This window comes from Falco cherrug, chromosome 10 (genome assembly GCF_023634085.1).
Source record: "Falco cherrug isolate bFalChe1 chromosome 10, bFalChe1.pri, whole genome shotgun sequence".
NCBI classification, from domain to species: Eukaryota; Metazoa; Chordata; class Aves; order Falconiformes; family Falconidae; genus Falco; species Falco cherrug.
The window spans coordinates 6873552-6894161 of record NC_073706.1 but is presented as its reverse complement, the minus strand read 5'-3'; the positions used below and the strand labels follow the sequence as shown (position 1 = coordinate 6894161).

The 20610-nt window shown below is 40.3% G+C and overlaps 1 protein-coding gene across 18 annotated transcripts in view; it reads left to right on the top strand.

The window, feature by feature from the left end:
* Positions 1-20610, top strand: part of SULF2 (sulfatase 2) — a 163606-nt gene that overhangs the window by 76014 nt on the left and 66982 nt on the right. For 9 of the 18 annotated variants that reach the window (XR_008734083.1, XM_055721674.1, XM_055721675.1 and 6 more), the window contains one exon: positions 19455-19636. The exons of 3 other annotated variants lie outside the window; for them this stretch is intronic. The gene's annotated coding sequence lies outside the window, so the exon portion shown is untranslated. Of the gene's footprint in view, positions 1-14934; positions 15054-15089; positions 15290-15329; positions 15463-19454; positions 19637-20610 lie in introns of those variants that run through there. 6 more of the 18 variants (XM_055721672.1, XM_055721677.1, XM_055721685.1 and 3 more) reach the window with 6 other exon arrangements.

Here is a 20610-nt window from a genome sequence, read left to right as displayed (position 1 = left end):
GTTGAGATTCCAGATTTTTGCCTTCCCCCCACCCCTTTGCCCCTGAAACTATTGATAAAGACACTGAATCTTATTTACGAACTTCGTATCTCTAGTAGTGCTTCCTAAAAGAATCTCGCTGACAGAAGAACATGGTAAGCCTCTATTTAGATGTATGTATATGTAATACTCCTGTATTGGCAAGATCCCGTCAGGCAGGCAGAGAAGACTTTGTGAGTGTTTTATGTGCATATAGTGTATGAAGAAATACTGGCAGCAACATAGGCAGATGTAAACTCAGATGACACTTTAGTATTCCATTAATTTTCTTTTAAATGCATTTGATGTAGTCTAAAAACATAGAGTGTATATTTGATACTGATTTCCTAACCTCTTCCTTTCACAGAAAATCTTTAATCATATTATTTCAGTTGACTGAGTTAAGGAAGATGGCTAACTGGAAGGAGGAAATACTGCCTACTTCCTCTACCTACTTATCTAGGTCTAGTTGTCTTTTCTTCCTAGGAATGTTTACTTATTTAGGTCTAGTTGTCTTTTCTTCCTAGGAATGTTTACTTATTTAGGTCTAGTTGACTCCTCTGTCTAGAAGTATTTATTTCTTTTTCCAGCCTGGTTTTCCCATTGCAGTTGTTTGCCTTCAGTATTAGAACATGCTGTTTTCCCACTGCCTATGGACTAACTGAAGGAAAGAGTCCAGTACCAGATAGTCAGACTACATCCCAAAGAGCTTCTAAATTACAGGAAGGTAGATGTGACAAGGAGGTAAAGTGTAAGCTGAATGGCAGTGCAACTTCTAGTGGTATTAAGTATCCTAACATCCACAAATCTAATTTTTTTTAAGGAAGCTTTCTGAGAGGGAGACAAAACCAGTTTGATCTTTCCTATGTATTACCAGTGGCTGCTATCAACTTTGGAAATTGCTTTCTGTTTCTCAGATTTGATGGTTGATTTCTGTTACTTTTGATTGTATTCTAAATGAGTACTGGGAGATCAAGGCATCTTTTGTGGTCATTAACATCAGAAGCAGTAATTTAAAATCATAATAAACAAACAAGTCTTCTTGCTTGAAGATGCTCTCTGAGGCACCCACTCTTCCAGTTCCCCAGAACTAGGTACTCTAATAATCTGCTTGACCTTTGTGGTAAGGCTATTCCCATGTGTATTACCAAGTCAGAAAAGGTACAAAGAAGTATTAATAAAGCTGCAAATAACAAAGGTGCTGCAGACTATTTACAAGATTTTTGAGGCTGCATCACTGTTGATTTATGGAATTACTAAAATTTAGTAGTTGCTAAATGCATGGCAGCATTGTCCAAATTTTTGAAAACCTATGCTGATGTCAATGGAGAAATGGGAAATGCTCAGGTCTCATACTGTTTGTCATGTAGCTTCATATGTGCATTTAATATTGAATTGCAGCATTGCCTGAGTATCGGTATGTATGAAAGTATGTGAAAATGGAAGCTTCAAATTATGTATGTTTTAATTGTACTTGAAGAATGCACAATGCTGTATTTAATTTGTCTATTGTAGTTCAATCTTTTTAACTTGGGAACTGCTGCAAAGCTATTAAAGTCACTCAGCATTTATTTTTAGAGCTGTAGGTCAGCAAGAGAACTTCTGATAGTCTGTTACAGCAGAGAGAGTGGTATTATGCTTCATTGTAGCTACCAACATCAATCTCCTATGCAGCTAACATTATGCCCCTAGGAACAGCCATCCTTACTGTAATCCTTAGACTTTACAATAATGTTTCAGAATGGGGAGAAAATATTTCAATGCTTAAAATTACAGAAGGATTCATCATCATAGGAACACACGTGTAGAATGAACTGTAAGACTATTTTTAAAAACAATACACTTCAGGTTGCAAAAGTCAAAGAGGTTGGTTATTCTAGTCTTACATAATAGTGCTGCTAAACATAAACTACAGTTTCATGTGCACTGCCTCAGATCAGTGTGCAGTTGGATCATTTATATTATCTTGTCTATTTCAGTGAAAGTGGTGTGGGGCAAAGCATGGAGATGACAGTTTCTTTATGTCACAGAGCTGACATGGGAAAGGAACAGTCGGGGACTGATGTGTATCTTAAGTAAAATCAGTAGCAGCTAGACAACATAAGGTTTAAAAATCCATCTTCAATTAACAGTATCTATATCCATGCTATAACTATTTGCCACAATAATTGTTTCTAATAAACTGATCAAGCTACTAAGAAACTTAAGTTTCTAACTTTCCTTAGTTTATCACTGTTCGTCACTGGGGCAGGTCTAATGAACTTCTCTCTGAATTAATTTTTGTTAGACTTAGCATTGAGATGATAAGGAGATCAGCACATTGCGAACTGAAGGAAGACAAATACCTGCTGTAAACTTTTTGAGAAGCCTTGCTAGGAGACTACTGTTGTAAAAGGTCTAGGGAGCCCCTACTTTGTAACAGCCTGCTAAATGGAGTTTCAGTTTCTTTGCCTTGTGTTTAGGTTTTATAAGCAAATGTTAACACTCCCACTCCCTAGCTCTGTTTTAAAGCAACGAGAATAACATTTGCAGATTGCATTTGTTATCATTAAGATTAGATCTGTGCACTACTGGATTATCTGGAAGTATAAACTAGACTTAGATCTGTCTTTTTGCCAGATTGAACCAAGCTCATGATTTATTCTGGTGAACTATGGGAGGAGAAATGATACCAGATTTAGCACTAAGTCTCTTGGGATGAAGTTACCCTACAACAATTTGCAACATGTCTAAACTAGCAGAATGGCTTAGCCAGCCCTTCTGTTATTGTTTGATCCACTTAGGCCATCCTAAAATTCTGGAGTGGTTGGTTGGTTTGTTTGTTTGTTTGTTTTAATCCTGATTCCAGCAGCGAAGAGTTTTCTATCACTCAAATTTGTACCTCTAGATTTGTCAACCGCATGTTCACAGCTGGGAATGTGTGTGGAAAATAAGAACTTGCAGAGATGGTTGAGAAGGAAAGAAAAGATGGGCTACTTGACGGAAAAGGTTCTAGTCTAAGAAAGAAGTGTTTTCAAAAGTCAAAACAAGCCCTTGAGGTTTCTCTGATGTTCAGATTTGATCACAGGGTAAAAACTGATGAGAGTGCTTTCTAACTTCAGATGCTGTTAGCAGCAGTGGAGTGTCTCTGATTTGAAGGGAGTGTGTGCAACACGTGTCAGCATCCTCAAGGCAGTTTGTAGTTAGGTACAAATAGCTTTGCAAATTTTGTGAATTATCACCATTGCCTGTTACCAACTCTGCAACAGACAAATCTGCATTATGCTTAAGTTCTAATAAGCATTTTTAGTCATTTAATATCTCTTACAGTAGAGGCACCAGTTAGGGACTGATGTAAGGGACTCGGTTGGAATGTGTTATTTTATTCTGGATCTTGAGCACTTGGCTGCGAAGTTTTTTCCATCTCTTTTGTACTTGGGCTCAGTGCCTGTGATCCTGTTGTGGGTGAACCCCAGGAGGCAGCTAAGCTCCACACAGCCGTGTGCTCACTCCCCCACAGTGGGATGGCGGAGAGAATGGGAGGGGTAAGAAGCAAAAACTAGTGGGTTGATATAAAGACAGTTGAATAGGTAAAGCAAAAACTACATGTGCCAGCAAAGCAATATTCATTGGCTACTTCCCATCAGCAAGCAATTGTTCAGCCATTTTGAGGAAAGAAGGGTTCCATCACATGTAACGGTTCCTTGGGAAGACAAACTCCGTAATTCTGAATGTCCTCCCTCCCTCCTCCTTCCCTCAGCTTTTTACTGCTAAGTGTGGCATCATATGTATGGAATATCCCTTTGGTCAGCTGTCCCAGCTGTGTCCTGTATCTTCCCTGGCCTCGCAGCTTCTTGTGCACCCCAAGCCTGCTTGCTGGTGAGGTGGTGTGAGGAGCAGAAAAGGCCTTTATGCTGTGTAAGCTGTGCTCAGCAGTAACCTAAATAGCAGTGAGTTCTCAAGTTTTCAGCACAAATCTAACCCATAGTAGCTTTATCCAGTACAGACTGGATCCCCTGGCCTCTTCCTTGTACAGCCTGGTTCCCTTCCCAGTACAGACTGGACCATGTCCTAGTGTAAATTGGATCCCCTGGCCTCCTCCCAGTACAGACTGGGTCCCACCCCAGTACAAACTGGCAGCTGCAGCCCAAAGCCCCTGAGCCTGAGAGCAGCAGGGGGTATGCTGATGCTTGGTTTAGCATTAGGCAGTCCTGCAAAGAGCACAGAGCTGAGCTTGGTGATCCTTATGGGTCCCTCCCAACTCGAGATCTGTGATTCTGTGACACTCAGCAGAAGCATGTGGACATGCACAGGTACATTGTTTGCTCTGTAGGCTGCTCCAGGGTACATGGCAGTTCTCATACGCTTGCTCCTTGATAGCGTGATCTGAGTGTGTATTGCCTGTCACCCTACGTTCTTGCTCTAGTTCTCTCTGGTTGGCAACAGTAACCTGCAAGATATTCCATGTGCTGGAGTATCAAGGAATGCTGTTAGCCCAGGGTGGCTGGTATGTTCTGGTGCATGTATAGAAGCTATGGTAAGCAGAGCACATGATTACATGCTAGCTTAGAGACTTAATCTGCAGAGCGCCAGAGGTCCAAGGGTTTCATATTGGAAACTGCTATTTTGTTTTGGAGCCCAGGTTGTCTGTTCCTGCATGGATCACTGACCTGTTGAATCGACCTTGAGTAAGTAATTTTACCTTTCTACAGCTCAGTTTCTCAATCAGTATAACAAATATTCTATACGTAATTTGTAAAATCCTTTGAGATCTAATTACGAAAAGCAATAGGTAAGAAGGCAGTTACTGTTAGAGAATGTAAGATATGTGAAAACAGTTAAGCTAAAAAACCAACAGAATTATAACTGTTACATTTTCATCTAGAGAAAGCCAAAGATAGTAAAGTTAAATTAAACTCCAAAATTACCTCTGATCTGAACTACACTGCTGTATGATAATGTTAGTGTCCTGATGCAGATCTTGTCTTACTGTTCTGCAGTGTCAGCTAAAGAACAGGTTTAGGGTTTGGATTGCTAAAGATCAAATAGGTGTGAATGGCCAGCCATCTCCCACGTTATACTCAGATCTGGCAGTCTGTAATAGTAACTCTGGAATAGCTTTCCTGCTGTTTCTTTCTGCAGAATTTCTTTTAACATGCCTGGATGAATCCAGGCAATTCTGCATGGGTTTGTTCCGGATGATTGGTATGCACGCTTCATATTCTCATATAGGTTGAATTTACACTGAGCTGCAAAGGAAGAGGCTCAGCCCAAAAATCTTGTCCGAAACTAAAATTCATGATGAAAACTCAGCACCTCATTGCAGGAAAAAACCCACCACCAAACCAAAACAGCTCCAGATCAGCACTAACCTTAGTGATTTGAACTCCAAATGGCAGCTTTTTGGTTTTTTTGAGGTTTATGGAATTGGTTGATTTTTAGGAAAAGCTGCAACCTTCAAATTCTGGCCCTTGTCTATCTGGAGTTCAGATCCAAGGGTTAATTTTAGGCATATCTGTAACACTGGAATAAGAAAGGGGAATTTTCAGGTAGGAGCAGGAGTAGTAGTAGGAGTTAGCTGGGAAGAGAATGTTCCAGCCTTAACACTGTTGATTTTAAAAACTGCAGCTGAATATATCAAATGAATATATATCATTCATCTCTATGCTCTTCAGGCTAGTTTTGACAAATTGCTAACTGAATCTAAGAACACTTTTAAAAAGCTACTTTCTTTTATTTTTTACTTAATTTTTAAACAGAAATATTTCCATACTTTGAAAGATTATTTGGGTGCTTTTGCTTTTGACTGTTAGGAATTTTAATAGACTAGATAACTACATAAAATAATAAGTAAAAATAAATGTGTTATTTTTTGCGACAACACTTCATCCTAGTTGTTAGTGAAAAGTCTTTCACAATCTCTTTGTAGGGCATAAACAGTATGTTGAAAGATCTGGACAAGGAGATGAAATATTACTAACTTCTTATCACTCAATTTTAAAAAAGGTTCATATAAAAGTGGTTTTTAAGAGCTATTAAGACTTACTTTTTTATTTTAAGAGATATTACTGTCCATGAAAAATTAACATGTTTTCCACTGTTGTTAGCATTTGAAGTGTTATCAGCTTCCTTCTGGCAGATGACATACTGCTTTAAGTTTCAAATATCTACTAATTCATGCAGCATTTAAAAGCAAGCATTCTAAACAGGTGCTACCTGATATAACTCATTTTGATTTTGACTTGATGAGCCTGAGCCTGGGATATTATTTGCATATATTTCTCCTTTTTCCTTATCTTGGATATTGGAACCACCATGTTTTGCAAGAATGTTATGCCCAAGATAGTTTTTAAAAAATTAAAATTGCCCTAGGCATTTTAGAGGTTTTAATCATAAAACTGGGAGTCTTGAATAGATTCTCATTTAGTAAGTGTGTCACGGACCTTTTGGTGAATTATTTTTTTCTTTTCCCCCACTTAAAATACTTTCTTCTTGGTAAAATATACTAGGCTATTTCGGTTACTTTATATTAAACTGATGTGAGTCAGAATAAAATTTGGTGTGTGATCTTGTAGGCGTTCAGAAATATGCAAGCCAAAAATATGCTAGTGAGTAGGAAATAACGCCTTGGAATTACGTACTACTATAGCCAGAGCTCTTCAGATAAAACATTCCACTTCACAGAAGATTTTGGGTCTTTTTTTACATCCATTCAGCTGGAAATTATTAAGCCTGAAGTTTGTCTTGACCTAGTTCTTTGCTGTAAACAAAATTCAAAACATTTTAATACTGAGCTATAAATACTGATGGCACTTTACCATCATTCATACTTGAAGAATAGTAGTTACATTTTTTGGTTGTACCACTGTTATTACTAAAAATCTGTGTAATTACTTGATAGGTACCTCTAGGAGCTTTTTGCTGATACTACATGGTTTTATTTGGAAAAAACTAAGAGGCAAATCTGCAAAAATAGATTTTGAGTTTAAATCTCATTTTAACAACTTGCTCTGTATCTACAGTTTACATACCAAGTTTTCAGTGTAGGGTGAGAACTTTTTCCAACTAAGAGCATCCAGTCTTGTCTTGAGAAATAGTCTCAATGATAGTCTCATGTCAGACACTCCTGTTTGGCCGGGGAGGTAGTTGATCTCTTATACTTTGGGACTAGCAACTTTCTCAAGAATTACTACTATAATCCACCGTGAGAGTGATGAGACGTACAACTAACGTAATGCTAACATGAGTAGAAATAAAAAGGTTGCATTGTCAAACATCAGGAGTGTTCGGCTACAGTTTCAGGACCTAAGGAAAGCTACATAAATTTTCAGAACAGTTTCCTATAGGTGATGACCACTTCTAAAAAACAATTCACGCCATTTTATGTGTGTAAACGAGACACATATATAAGATAACTGACCTGCAATTTGTTTCTCACTGGTAATGCAGAAGCTTTGCAGTGGTAGAGATAGAGAAGGTGCTTCTACTAAAGTTAGTAATAAAATTCTCTCTGAATTCAGGATCAGATGTAATTTTCAAGGAATGATTGAAATCAGAAATAATATGTATTCTGAGCCAGAAAGGGCAGCTGTGATGTTTAAAAATAAAAAATAATAATAATAAAAAAGATTTGTAGAGGGATCAATCAGGCTCAATTTGTTCTTTGCCAAATATAGCTGTAGCCAGCAATGCTCCTACAATGATGATGGGTTAGGGTGGTTGTTTTTTTTTAAAATGGCAAATAGAGGATGTTGCTTGTGAATCTAGAGAAAATGATACAGAGCTAAGTATTTTCCTCAAAGGAAAAGAGAAATTACAATTACAAATAATAACTCAGTGACAGTATTAAATAGCAGAGGGGCTCAGTTGGATCTTGTAATATGCTGTACACATGAAGAAAACATAGATATAAATCACCTGAAATGGGTACTTGTGTGATAGAAAGAAAATAAAAGATTGGAACTAAGATAATTAGGTGGAAGACTGGGATGCTAGTCAGATTACAGAACCAGCGTCTTTTATCTATATATAGTCTTTTATATATATAAAGTATGAAAGAAAAATCTAATTGCACAGGACTCTGAACACAAACAGTAGCTGAAGACTTATTTTTGGTGCTGCAGACAACTATAATCAGCCTGAAATTTCTGAAAGATGAACAAAAATTAGATCTATTTATACAAATGTATTAAAAAAATTTTAACACTGAGGATGGGAAGAGGAAGAAACAGGGTCGCAAGGTACACTTCAGACGTCACCGAGTCAGTGGCTGTTAACAGCGTAGTGTTGTGGTCATGATCAAGGTTTTCTTGCACGCAGGAAGCTTGTCACTTCCTTATAGGAGATTGTAAACTCTAAAGGTAGAGGAGTGATGCTAAAGCTCACACACAGATTCAACTCTTATTTTTAACTTTCTGAAAATGAAAGCAAAGCATTCTGTAGCAGGGGTGGGACATGTTTTTGTTCAGTATTTTTCCTATCTTCAATGAACTAGAAAGCATTTGGATGGCTTTAGTGTCCTTTAGACATTATATAAATAATCTCTGCCCTTGGGACCTAGGGGAAAAAATTGTTGATTGTAATTAAAAAGCAACTTTTTCAATATATAATTTATATTTTAAAGCACATAATGTATGCATTAAATCTTTCAAATGACTGCACATTACCTGTACTGAGAGTAATGAAGCTACCATAACTCTATCAGAACTGCGTATCTACTTGCTGATGTATCTCTGTAGTCCCCAGAGGAAATAACTTGCATAACTAAATGCACCAAATGACCTTACAGAAAGTGAATCAAGAAACCCCCGAGGTCCTTGCAGGTGATCGATAAGTGAGATGCCAGTGACTGGTAGGTGAACATTTCTCATGAAGTAGCCACTCTTATCTGATGAATCAGTCCTGACCCTCAAGAGACTTCTACAAAGCACCTTCAAAAGATATGCCTCGATATTAAAATACATGGCTGTGCTAAAAGGTGAAAATGGTAGACTTAGAGATGCCGGTTTTAGAGGTATTATAATTTTCTTAACCTTTCTTCTGATTTCTCCTGTATCCCCAACTCAGTAACACGTCTATGTTTTTCAGGAGGTGAGTTGTTACTTTGCGTTAACAGATGAAGCTGTGTCTCCACGTCCTTTGTTACCAAGCCTTCCTGTATCAGAGATACGAGCTACCTCTCTTTCAGGTGGCTTGATTAACACATTAGTTAGAGCAGTTTAGCTTTGAAGATTGCTGCTTCTGTTTCAGACCTGAAGAAGTGCTTGATATGCCTGAGGGTGTGTCTGTTCCTTCCCACGTGTAGCAGCAGTCGATCTAATAACAGGTATCACGTCCCACCATAAGCTTCGCCTCACTTGTGCTGTTAAGGCAACTGAACAGGAAAACAACTTTGCCTTCTTTGTGTGTGTGAAAAGCTGGCAGTTGTGTAACCTGCACTTCTAATATTTCTTAAAATTGTGCATTTGAATTCTAACTTAGACTATATAAATAACCAGTCAGATCCAGATATCTATATTGTTATTAAAAGTATTGGAGGTAGAGAGGGAGAAGTGCTAAACAGTAATAATTAGACATAATGAAAAGCAGAGTAAATAGTAAGCTGTATCTTTCCTAATGGAAGTGAAGTCTAGTTGCATCCCTTTGGACTTTGCCTTCCTTACAAAGAGCTATTCTGTAGGCACAATTTCTGCTGCAGGTGTAGCAAATTAATTGGAACCTAAAAACGGCCAACTGAACCTCTGTACAGTGAAGGGTACAGGGCATACACTGGATGCCTGCTCCAACCTGGGAGCTGATCAGAGGCAAGACATGAAGGTGACCATTCAGGGTGCCAGGACTGGAGATAGATGGGGATAATGTGGTCACGCAAACAGATCCTCAACTAACGTGAAATGCACAGTGGGCCACAGAAAAGAGTGGACGCTGTAGTGTTGTATTAAGTGAGGCCTGCTGCTCAATTCATCCCATATCAGTAGATTATATGTTTTTCTGCTCTAATACTTTCAAATCAGAGCATAATTGTTATTAGATGGTCACAGAGTATCTTATCATTACATAATATACTATTTTCTTAGGAATTTAAAGAAGGGCAATGACTATAGACTTCTCTAAGAGAAGTTTTAGTAAAAGCAAAATATAATAGTTTTTTACATTTTGTATCATATACTGACTTGTGCTGAGATTTCAGCTAATCATTAGTTAAACAATATGTTCAGTTTATTATTGTCCCAGTGCTCCATATCCATACGTTTTCAACATCCAGGTATCAGAACAGGAGGCAGCCTGAGCACCATACTAAAATGTGTGGAAAGCCTAGAAGGGAAAATTCGATCAGGATGTACTCGGGGGGGGACCAAACACAACAACAAAAACACGCCACCTCTTTATGAAAAGAAAAATTCTTTATTAAAATAAATTAAGTCATTGTTGGCTTTCAAGCAGCTATTCTAAGGGTAATTTATTTATAAATGGCAAAAAGGAGGCCTGCTTTTTGCACCACTGTTCTCTTTTCTTCTTTATGTGGGCTGTGACCAATAATGGTTCATTGAATTTACATTTTCTGTATAGATCTTCAGATGCATCTTGGAGCCTTTTTAATAACATTAATGCTCAGAACACAAATATTAATTTTAATTTTGTATGTGAACTTCAGGATCACTCTGATAGTGTTTTCTTACGAATTTCTGTTTGGCTTTCCAGGAAAGATTAGTTTTGTAAACTATCACTTTTATCAGTGCATTGGGATGTTACTTTTGTAACTGTTACAACTTCCAGATAATCTTTGCTGCTTCAATATTTTTCTAAGTAACTTGCATCCACTGTTGTGAGTTATGATAAAAATTCATTTGGTTAACCTTAAACTAGAGTTACATTGTCTTGACACACTGTAAACTCATAGTTGTAACTAAATTCATACAGTATACTGTACTTTAATCTTTATTGTCACACGGAAGAGTATAACAAGTTTCTTTGCTTAGCATTTGGATCAATCAAGGAAAGTGAATTTTTCCCTTCTCCTTTACTTTTCTTAGCTGTGTTCCCCTTTTCCACTTTCGTGGTACCTCAGAACATATAAAACATTTTCCTCCATAATGTGATTTCATGTTTATAGAAAGTACAACTTGACTTTAAATGATAGAAGTGGAGCAATTGCCCACAAACCTATATGGGGCTGGAGTCTGCATGCATTTTATGTTGCAATGTGACAGATCAAGAAGTGGAGTATGTTGTGCTGTTCATGCCTTCTGATTAGTTGTTGTCAAAGTAGTATTTACACACTTTATGCAACTGAAATGCAGTTCTTTAAAGAAGTAAAAAATTAAACTCTATACTGGCCATAAGGGCTATGACCAGTGTTAATTAGTATAACTCTGGACTGATTACTATAATAAATCAGACAGGAAAAGCAAGGGAGATCAGATTCTGTTGCTGGCTTTATTTCTAGGTCTTTAAAGATGGCTCAGAGCATGTGTGTATACATTAAAAAATATGAAAGCAGAGGGCAGAAATCAAAATGACTTACGGTTTGAGAGGTTTGCAAATGTAGTTACTATAAAGATGAAGATTAGCAAGTCTGAAGAAGCGTTGGAAGGCATTGACTGAAGTATGTAAAAATGTGAAAGCCAGCTCTTCTATTTCATGTAATGTGAGAACAATATTCAGGCTCTGAAAGCACAATATATTTGGCAACAGAAAAAGACATGCCTTGCACAGCGTGTTGCCTACCTTCTATTTCTGGGGTGTGTTTTTAATGATTTTGGACTCTCTGACTGTCTTTTCATTTCCCAGAATTTGCTTCTCTCTGCTGCTGACATGCTGACATGCTCCATTATGGGGAGCACAGCCCCCCCATGAGTGCTTGTTACACCCTTGAGTTTCAGCTGTTGTCTTAAAACTGAATCGAAGATAGTGGTGTGGATCCCCACTATCTGCCACCTGGAGCAAAGTTGCTCATTCCCGTTACGTGCAAATCCATGGTTTAGCTAACAGTCCAACATGCATTGTTCAATGTATTTTTCTATGCCACATTGCTTGAAAGTAAGGTGGGCAGAGAAGCTGTAGATTAAATTTCTGTAGGAATTTATGTGCCTAATGATGCAGATAGTTATGTGATGATATTTAAAGAAATGCCTGCATGTCTGTTTTCCTATTTTTAATAGGTGTATATCCTGGGATAATTTTTTTTTAGACAAATTATTTAGATAGTAGGCAACATTCATTATTTGAGGTACAGTAAAATAACTCCAAGCAGTTCAATGGCACACTGTGAAAGAGATCTGAAGTACAGTTGGTGATACACAGGGAAAAAGCTCTGGTGTGTAAGTGAAAGGGTATGATCTTGCTTTTGCATGATGTCTTCTGAACTCCTGATTAGTTGTGATGATCCATATACACCAATGGAATCTTTTTCCAGGTAGTGAATGAATAGATTTTGTTTCATTTAAGTAGATAACTAAGAAGTTTCTTCCCCATTGCACCAGTAGGCTTTTGGACCTCTTTGTTTTACCAGTAATTTCACATGATTTTGGTGCCCTAGACTTCAAATAAACCACAGTGGTTTAAATACATCTATATCCCTCGAATTTTTGGCAATAGGACAACTAGCTGAAATCACTAAACTGCTTTAACTTTGGAAACTATTCACCAAGTATGCATAATAGTTCTTATCCATCCCGTTTTGTAACCGTGCCAGAACAAGTCCTTTTGAAATGCGTGAGATGGAAACCCCATTCTCTTCAAGAGGAAGCACCTTTCACTTTGCAGGGTTGTCTCAGACCAGGGGGTATATTATCCTTTTAATGCACTTGCATAACTCCCATTAACATTAATGGAAATTAGATGCACTCACTGTGAGGTGAATATAGCCTTTTGTTGAAGTGAGCAATCTATTGCGACAGATTTTCCAGTGATGTTAAATCAGCTTTAGATTGCTGTACTAACATTGCTAATACTGGGTTTAGTATCGTTGCTTGTAGTTTATATTAATGAAAATTCACAATGTAGCTTTATATTAGGTCATGTGTTTCTTAAAATGGAAAATCCCATTTATAGTGCTCTAGAAAAATTATGTTTTAAGCAGGAAGCTAGTCCCTTTTCTTCTCCAAAGTAAAATGTGGACCGCTGTGTAGCAAACATTGTATTTTCTTTTGGCTTGGTAGTTTACTTACTTACTGTTTGCAGTCCCTTTAGAGATAGCCTGTAGAGGTTGGGTATTGCAGGTGGCAAACTGTTGGCCTGTGGTTAGGGCAGGGGAATGCTGCGTTCCTGGCCTTGTTGCCGAAAGGCTGTTTGGCTCTGAGTGACTCAGCTGCCTTATCAGACACTAATTCATGTCTAAAATGTGCAGAATCAGGGCATTGTCTGAAAATTCTTTTATTGTGAGATGAAAGTCACTAGCAAAAGGTCAAACGTTATCTCAGGAGGCAATATAACAATTTTATCAAAATGTTAGCAAGGTGTAGCTCCTGTTTTACACACAGCTTTTGTATAGCATGACTCCCTGTTAGGCAGCGGTTTATTTATACTGATACAGTTAGACTGTTGCAGCCCCTAGTGTGGACGCAGTTGTACTGACATAAAAGTGCTTCACTTGTGTTGTTTATTCTTGTCCATACAGGAGCACACTTGGTACCAGAGTAGTGACACACGGGTATTTGGAGGAGTTGTGCCATTTAGGTTTTGGCTAATTTAGGGTCAGTCTGTGAGGAGCCAAGTGCGTAGCCAACAATGAAAAAAAGTTCAAGACAACTGGCCTTCTCCAGCAAAGTCTGAATTAGGTCACTGGAGGCAATGCTTTTTTTAAAGCAAAAATCCAAATACATCATAGGTGGAACAGAGGTATTTTTATTTATATATATATATATATCTTGCACTGCTTTTCAAAATATTGATTTCTAGAACTCTGTAGTTCTTTCTGTGGGTCTCTTCTGCTCTGGCTTTTTTCCTTAAAACTACAGCAAGTCCTTTCCCTGTAGCATTTTCAGGAACCATCATATTTCTTCACTGGTTCTGCAGCTAAGTAAGTGTGTATTTTGACTCGAGTAGGGAACAATAGAATCTTCTTTTCCTAATCTGTTTCTTACTCCTCTTCCATTGGTTGTTCTTGCACAGGAAGACTGTCTCCTGTCTATTTTCAACCACACAAACCATTTTCACTGTAGCATCATTCTATGATAAAAACAGTGGCTTAAAGTTCTTTTTGAAAGTTTTCAGATATGTTTTCTAATGCGTATTTTAAAGAAACAAATACAAAATAAACTTAGACATACACTGGAATCTGTGCTCTGTTGGCCTCCTCCCTGGGCCATTCATTATTAGATGGTGTAGTGGGTGCTGGGAGGTTCTGAGGGTGACACACCACAGGTTGTCTATTGGCATGGGAATGCTGGAGAATTTAGGTTTTTTAAACATGAGTATATGTTAATATTCAGTATCTTTGAAAGATAGGTATTTGAGAGGTTCCTAAAGAATCCACTGAAGATAGTACCTATGTAGGTATTTATGCAAACGCTGTTCTGTTGCAGTAGAATGTAACTGGTGCCAAGTAGCGTCGATGGCACCTGCTGCAAACACAGCCCCTCCATCGAAGAGCTTGGTTAAGCTTTTCTTAATTACTAGTCAATATTATGTTCTTTAATTGGTGCTGCACGAGTGGAAGGGGGTCTGTGTTACGCACCCAGCAGAGCCGGCCTGGGGCTGCCCTTCCACAGGTGTGCGGGTGCGGCCGCGCAGCCCCCAGCCCCTCGGCCCCGCAGCGCTGAGCGGGGCGACCGGCTGCGCGGGGCTCCGCGCTTAATTCGCCCTCCCCACCCCGCACTGCGCGATCCCCTTTGCTCGTAACGGCTCTGTGCCCCCGGGGGCGGCCCCGGCCCCGCGGCCTCCCCCCCTCCTCGCCCTGCGCGCTGGGCCGCGGAGCTGCGCCCGCCGCTCCTGCCCGGGGCTGAGCCGGCCCGCGGTGCCGCCGCTGGGCTTCGGGGCGAGCCCAGGCTGGTGGAACAGGTTCCCCCTGCGCGCCGCCGGGGCATTGCGTCAGTCCTGGGAGGAGGATCCTCGAGGTAAATGAACTTTTTAAACGGGAGAACGAGAAGAAGGGACAGGAGGAAGGAGAGGGGGGCGGGCAGCACCCGCCCGGGCGCTTCCTCTGGACGCTTCTTCGGGAAACGCGCTTCGGCCGCTGCCCGGCGCCACGGCCGGAGGATGCGCTTCCCCGCCCCGCCGGGCGCCGGCCTCCGCGGGCGGGCACTGAGCGCAGAGGGCTCCGCGGGCGGGCGCTGAGAGCACCGGCGCCCGGGTGAGTGTGCGGCGGCGCTGGCGCGCTGGAGGGGGCGGCCGCAGCCCGGCGGGGACGGCGGCGAGGGCAGCTGGGCTCCCGGAGGCCGAGCCAGGCTGCCGTAGTGGGGGCCCTGGGCGGAGGGTCTGATGCAGCGGGCAGCGAGCAGGTCTGGCCGCGCTCCTGCTGCGGAGGTAACGGGCGGGGCTGGAAGTTGAGTGCAGTGGTACGAGAGAGCGGGCGAGCGGCGCCGGCTACCGGCCGGCGGGGGCTGGAGGCGAGGCGGTCCTGCTCTCGGGGTGGCCGCGGCCCCGTCTTGCGGCGGGGGCTCGCCGGGGCGCCGCCGCCCTTCAGCCCTCCCGGCCGCGGGGGTGCCGCCGGCCCGGCCCCCCGGCAGCCGCTGACCCTGCGGGGGGGGTCCGGGCCGCCCCCGGCTGGCGGAGCCCCGCGGGCGCGCCGGGTGGCGGCTGTGCGGGACGGGGTGCCCGGAGGCGAGCGATGCCCCGCGCCGGGCCGCACATGGACCGCGGTGCGGCTGCACATGGAGCGCGGTGCCCGCCGTGGCCGTGTGCGTTTGCCGATGTGCATACACAGTGTGAAGGGTTTTTTTCTGTATGTGGCTACAACAAATTATGTTTACTTGGTAGAATGTATTTATGTAATTGTGTTTTTACCTGTTCTTTCCATCTCCAAGCACTTGCATTCATTCCCTTCTGTTATTTTCAGAAGTGAAAGTCTGTGGTTATCCCTGTACCTAGCGCAAGTTAATATAATTATCTTTAAAGTCAAAGACTGTGTACCTTCATTATCCATAAATATGTGAAGATAATAAGTATAATAGGGAGGTAATCTCTTTCATGTTGCTGCTGAGTTGTGATTGCATGTGGCACAGAAAAGCATGTTTTATTATTGTGGATTTGGGGGAACCAGATAGCAATTTAACCTACCTGAGGACTAACTAATCTTGCATGTGTTACCAGGAAGCTCTAATAAAGACATGCAAGTAGTTAACAGAAGGAATAGTATGGGTTTGTGGAAAGTATATTATGCTGTTTAAAATGCTTTTTAAAATATCAAGTCCTATAGAAGTTTATAACTAATTTATAATTCAGTTTTATTTCAAATAAAATTACAGGGTAGGGGAGAGATTCTGTAATGCGAGTAAGCCTCCCTGGGATAAATATTTAGCTTTGGTAGAGTTCACCAGCATAAGGAAAGTGAGTCAGGAGAACAGGGCTGAATAGTAATCCAGTGCTCTACTGGAAGCTCAGTGCCTGACTGCTTCTGAAGAAATTGTAGATACTTGCAAGTAAAAATACTTTAGGTATAGCCTGTGTAGGTAAATCAGCACAACTGTAATCTTTGAGAGTCACGTTTAGCACTGGAGGTTTGATTTTGTATTTTCTCTCAAATTTTTGACTGGCTGGGGAAAAAAAAAAATCAGTATAAAACTATAATAAAACACAGCATGTTGTTAGATTACAGCAGTACTGTTGATACCAGACTTCCCTTGAGAATCTTGTTTGATTGCAAACAAGATTCTTCCCAATCCACGTTCAGAAATGTCTTTATCTTTTACAAACAAAATACAGTGGTTTCAAGTGGCGGTCGACAGCTCCGGTGGAAAAGGAGTTACCATAACCAAACCTGGATATAGGAGTGACTCAAGAGTTAAAAGAACAGCAGCGCCGCTGAATCCGTTTAACTGGCAAAGTGGTTTTAATTGGGTTGGTTGCTAGGGAATGGCTCCAGTACTGTGTATTTCAATGAATTTAAACGCTGGACAAATGGCACACCTAAGTCTGCTTAAATAATACACCTGGTATTGGCTGCAGCCGTATTTTAGAGCAGGTGTGTATTGCTGCTTGCTAACCAGTTTTCCCTTATTGTGCAGTTCCACTGTGTGGCTTACATGCTGTTACCCTGTTCTGTGGTGGCTGCTGGGCGAGTTGAACTTGCTATACCAATTCTGTATTAAGTGTTTTGCAGTATGCTTATTTTTTAGAAAAGAATCAGTTAATGTAAACATAACTAGGAACAGCTTTCTTAGAAGCAGGATTAACTTACCCGTTTGATACAGAATTGATTTTTTACGTGTCTGTACATTTTCTGTTACAGGAAGAAGTAGATAATACTTTGGATTACACGGGAACAACTTAATTATTTGACTTCAGTGAAGTTGCGCTCAGCTTGCACATGGGACAGTTGTGCTGGGACTTGCATTAGCAGGGTTGGGAGTGACAGTGTGTGCAAGCCCCTGGCAGTTACTGGTTTTGCATGCAGTGCCTGTTACATCTGTGCCAAGCTATACACTGATCAATAGCATGTTAAAAATACCAGCTGGTGATAGAACTGACACGGGTCATCCCTGTGCATCCTGCCTGTGCTGCTGTAGAACTGACATAAATTACTGAGGGTAGTATTAAAAAGAAGTCTTTCCTTGGTGTAAATGCTACTCGGGAACAGAACTTGGTTCATTTTTTTTTTATAAATAGAATAAATGTACTGAAGTCTGGTTTTATCTCCTCAGCATTTATAATGTGACTTGGTGTAATGTTCTGTGTTGTCACACAGGAGAATTAAGTTTGGCTCTATACTTATTTCCCATTCTAGCAGGAGTTAAGAACAGAAAGAGGCAGCTGTATCTAATTCAGGCTATGAAGGGAGTCAGAGACTTGTTAAACTCAACCGTAAACCATAGAAAATAAGAGGACCAGACTTTCTTTAAAGCAGCCCGGTAGGAGGTTTTGTAAGCTTAATAAAGCTCAGCTAGATGCCCCAGCTGAAGAACATTTCATAAATCTCTGATAGCACTTTCCTAACTATAAAATATGAGCGACTAGACTTGTCAAGTTCATGTGTGTAATCTGGGAGAAAATAAGAGGCATACCTAATTCTCATGAGAGCCACTATGGATTAAGCATCTTTAATATTGCTGGACGGCCTGCAGAGGCACATAAAGCAGTGGACCATCTGTACCACTCAGATCAAAATGCATCATTGCAGAGGGTGCTATATTAAAAGTGAAGGCAGATTGGGGCACTGCTGTGGAACTCTTCTGCCTTTATCTATGAGTTGCAGATTAAACTTGTTGACAGAAATAGGGAAAGAACTGTTAATAGAGGCTTTATGTCATATTTCTTGAAGTTCACCGAAGACTAGGGTTAAAAAAATCAATCTGTATTTGACCGCTGGCAATCCGTGCAAGAGACTTTTCTGTTGCTATTCTGAAAACTATTTGAAGCTGGCTTTTAGATTTTACTGCATATATGCTGTTAGTTATGGCATGTCTGTCTTTTATGAATACATACTTCAAGAAATAGCTTATTTTCTAAAATTGCCTTAATTTTCTTACCTAGTTACTGCTATGAGTTTTGCACATAATTATATACTTTGAGCTGGTTCCCAGCAGTACTTACCCTGATAACAGGAACATAACACATCTGAATAGTTGAAAAATCTTCATTGAGGAGAGGGGTGAGAAGGAGATAACAGGTTTTGTAGAAGATGCCTGTTGTATTTGATGTGAAATTCTCTCCTCCACCCCCAGTATCTTCTCAGAGGTAGCTAATTCTTTTAACCATAAATATACAAGTGTGGATAAAATAACTGTGGAATAGCAGTTTATGTACATCCCTGAACATGTGAAGTATTTTATAGATAGGTAAGTAGCTCTCTGAGCTGGGGACAACTTCTGGTTTTAGTTGCAATGAAGTGAGTGAGGGGCAGTAAACTGTGAGGAAAAGACAGGCTGAGGGGAGAGAGAGGCAGTGAGGTCATGAGGTTACTTCCATGCATTTGTTTAAAATAAGTGAGAAAAATGCAAGGAAGACTAAAGTGCACAGTACTCTACAGTGAGTGTAGTTATGGGCAGATGTAACAAGAATGGACAGCCTTCTAAATGCTGCAAAAAAAGTCAGCAAATGCTATTATTCCAAGAAGCTATTGGCTAGTATAGAGCTGAAAAAAGACTACATTAACTTTTAGACCTTCAGAAAAATGTGTGTAATGAAAACAACTGTGTTGTCAGTTTATTATTTTTTTTTCCAAACAGAAGTACGTATGGAGTAATTTCTGAAGAGCAGAAGCTATGTCTCTGCCCTCTCCTGCGGAAGGCTGGTGTCCAGGAATATGTGCCTGCTAAACTAACTTTTTTTTTTTCCCCCCCCCTCCCCTTTTGAACCAGATCCAGGTTTGCCTTTCAAGCTGCTTTTGACTACTCTGGACGGTAGCAATGCATTGAATCTGACATGGTTCTTCCTAGTTGTACTGCTGCAGATGGAATTCGGAGTACAAGGAATGAGAATTGATAGGATTTGTCGGTGTTTCTTCTGCTATAGTGTGGCGAATCTCTGAGCAGCAGCAGAGGTACTAAAGCTGTATGTGTATGTAAACTTAGGAAGTTGGACTTTTTCTCAACCCATTGGAACAAGTGCTAGGATATTTAAAATCGATTTTTAGTTACTATGAAAAAAGTTAATTTCACCTGCCTGTGAAACTCACTGGAGAGACTAGTAAGGAAGAAGGATTTTTCATTTCCTCAAAACCCTAGTAGTGTACATTTCTGGAAAGCAGCCTTAATAAATATTGCATCATACTATAGCTACGTATCTGTTGACTTATATGAAAATTCAATATGCATTTCTTAAATAAGCATAGAAGCAGAGTATAATTTTTCAGACCAGTGGTTTTGCTATTGCATGAGAACTTTCTTAATCAAAGTTTATCTCAAAGAACAGACGCTGACAGAGATGAAGTAATAATGTGGCTAAGAAATAATCTACTGGAGGAAAAATGTTTTCCCATGTGGCTTTAAGGACAGAACAGCCAATGTATTTCTTTGGGTAAAACACACAGTGCTAAGTTCTTTCTAGCCAGGCATTTCTGGTCTTTACAAAAAGCAGATAGTCTCCCTCGTGTCATTTTTAATTGATTTTTTTTCACTGCATTACAAGAGATCGTTGGCACAAATCCAGGAAAAGCAGGCAGCAAGTAGGGAATTCATCAAGAACTGACTCATTGATCACTGGATCTGATGAAATAATTAGTACTTGATATTTTCAATCCAGTTTCATACTGTTACTTTGACTTCTGAAAGAAAGAGAAAATCCCTTTATACCAGAAGATCACCAATCAAAACTATGATTTCAAAAATTCCTCAGCATGCTTGCTCATTTCTTGGAATCTCTTTGTAGGAATCACGAAGAATTTTTTACTGGCTCATTGACAGGAGCAGTGCCAGTTAGACGTGCTCTGTTTTGCACAACCTATTTTGGGGCATTATATTTCTGATGGAGAGAAGGCGTAGGCAGTGCAGATCATTTTGGTGCATCCATTCCCAA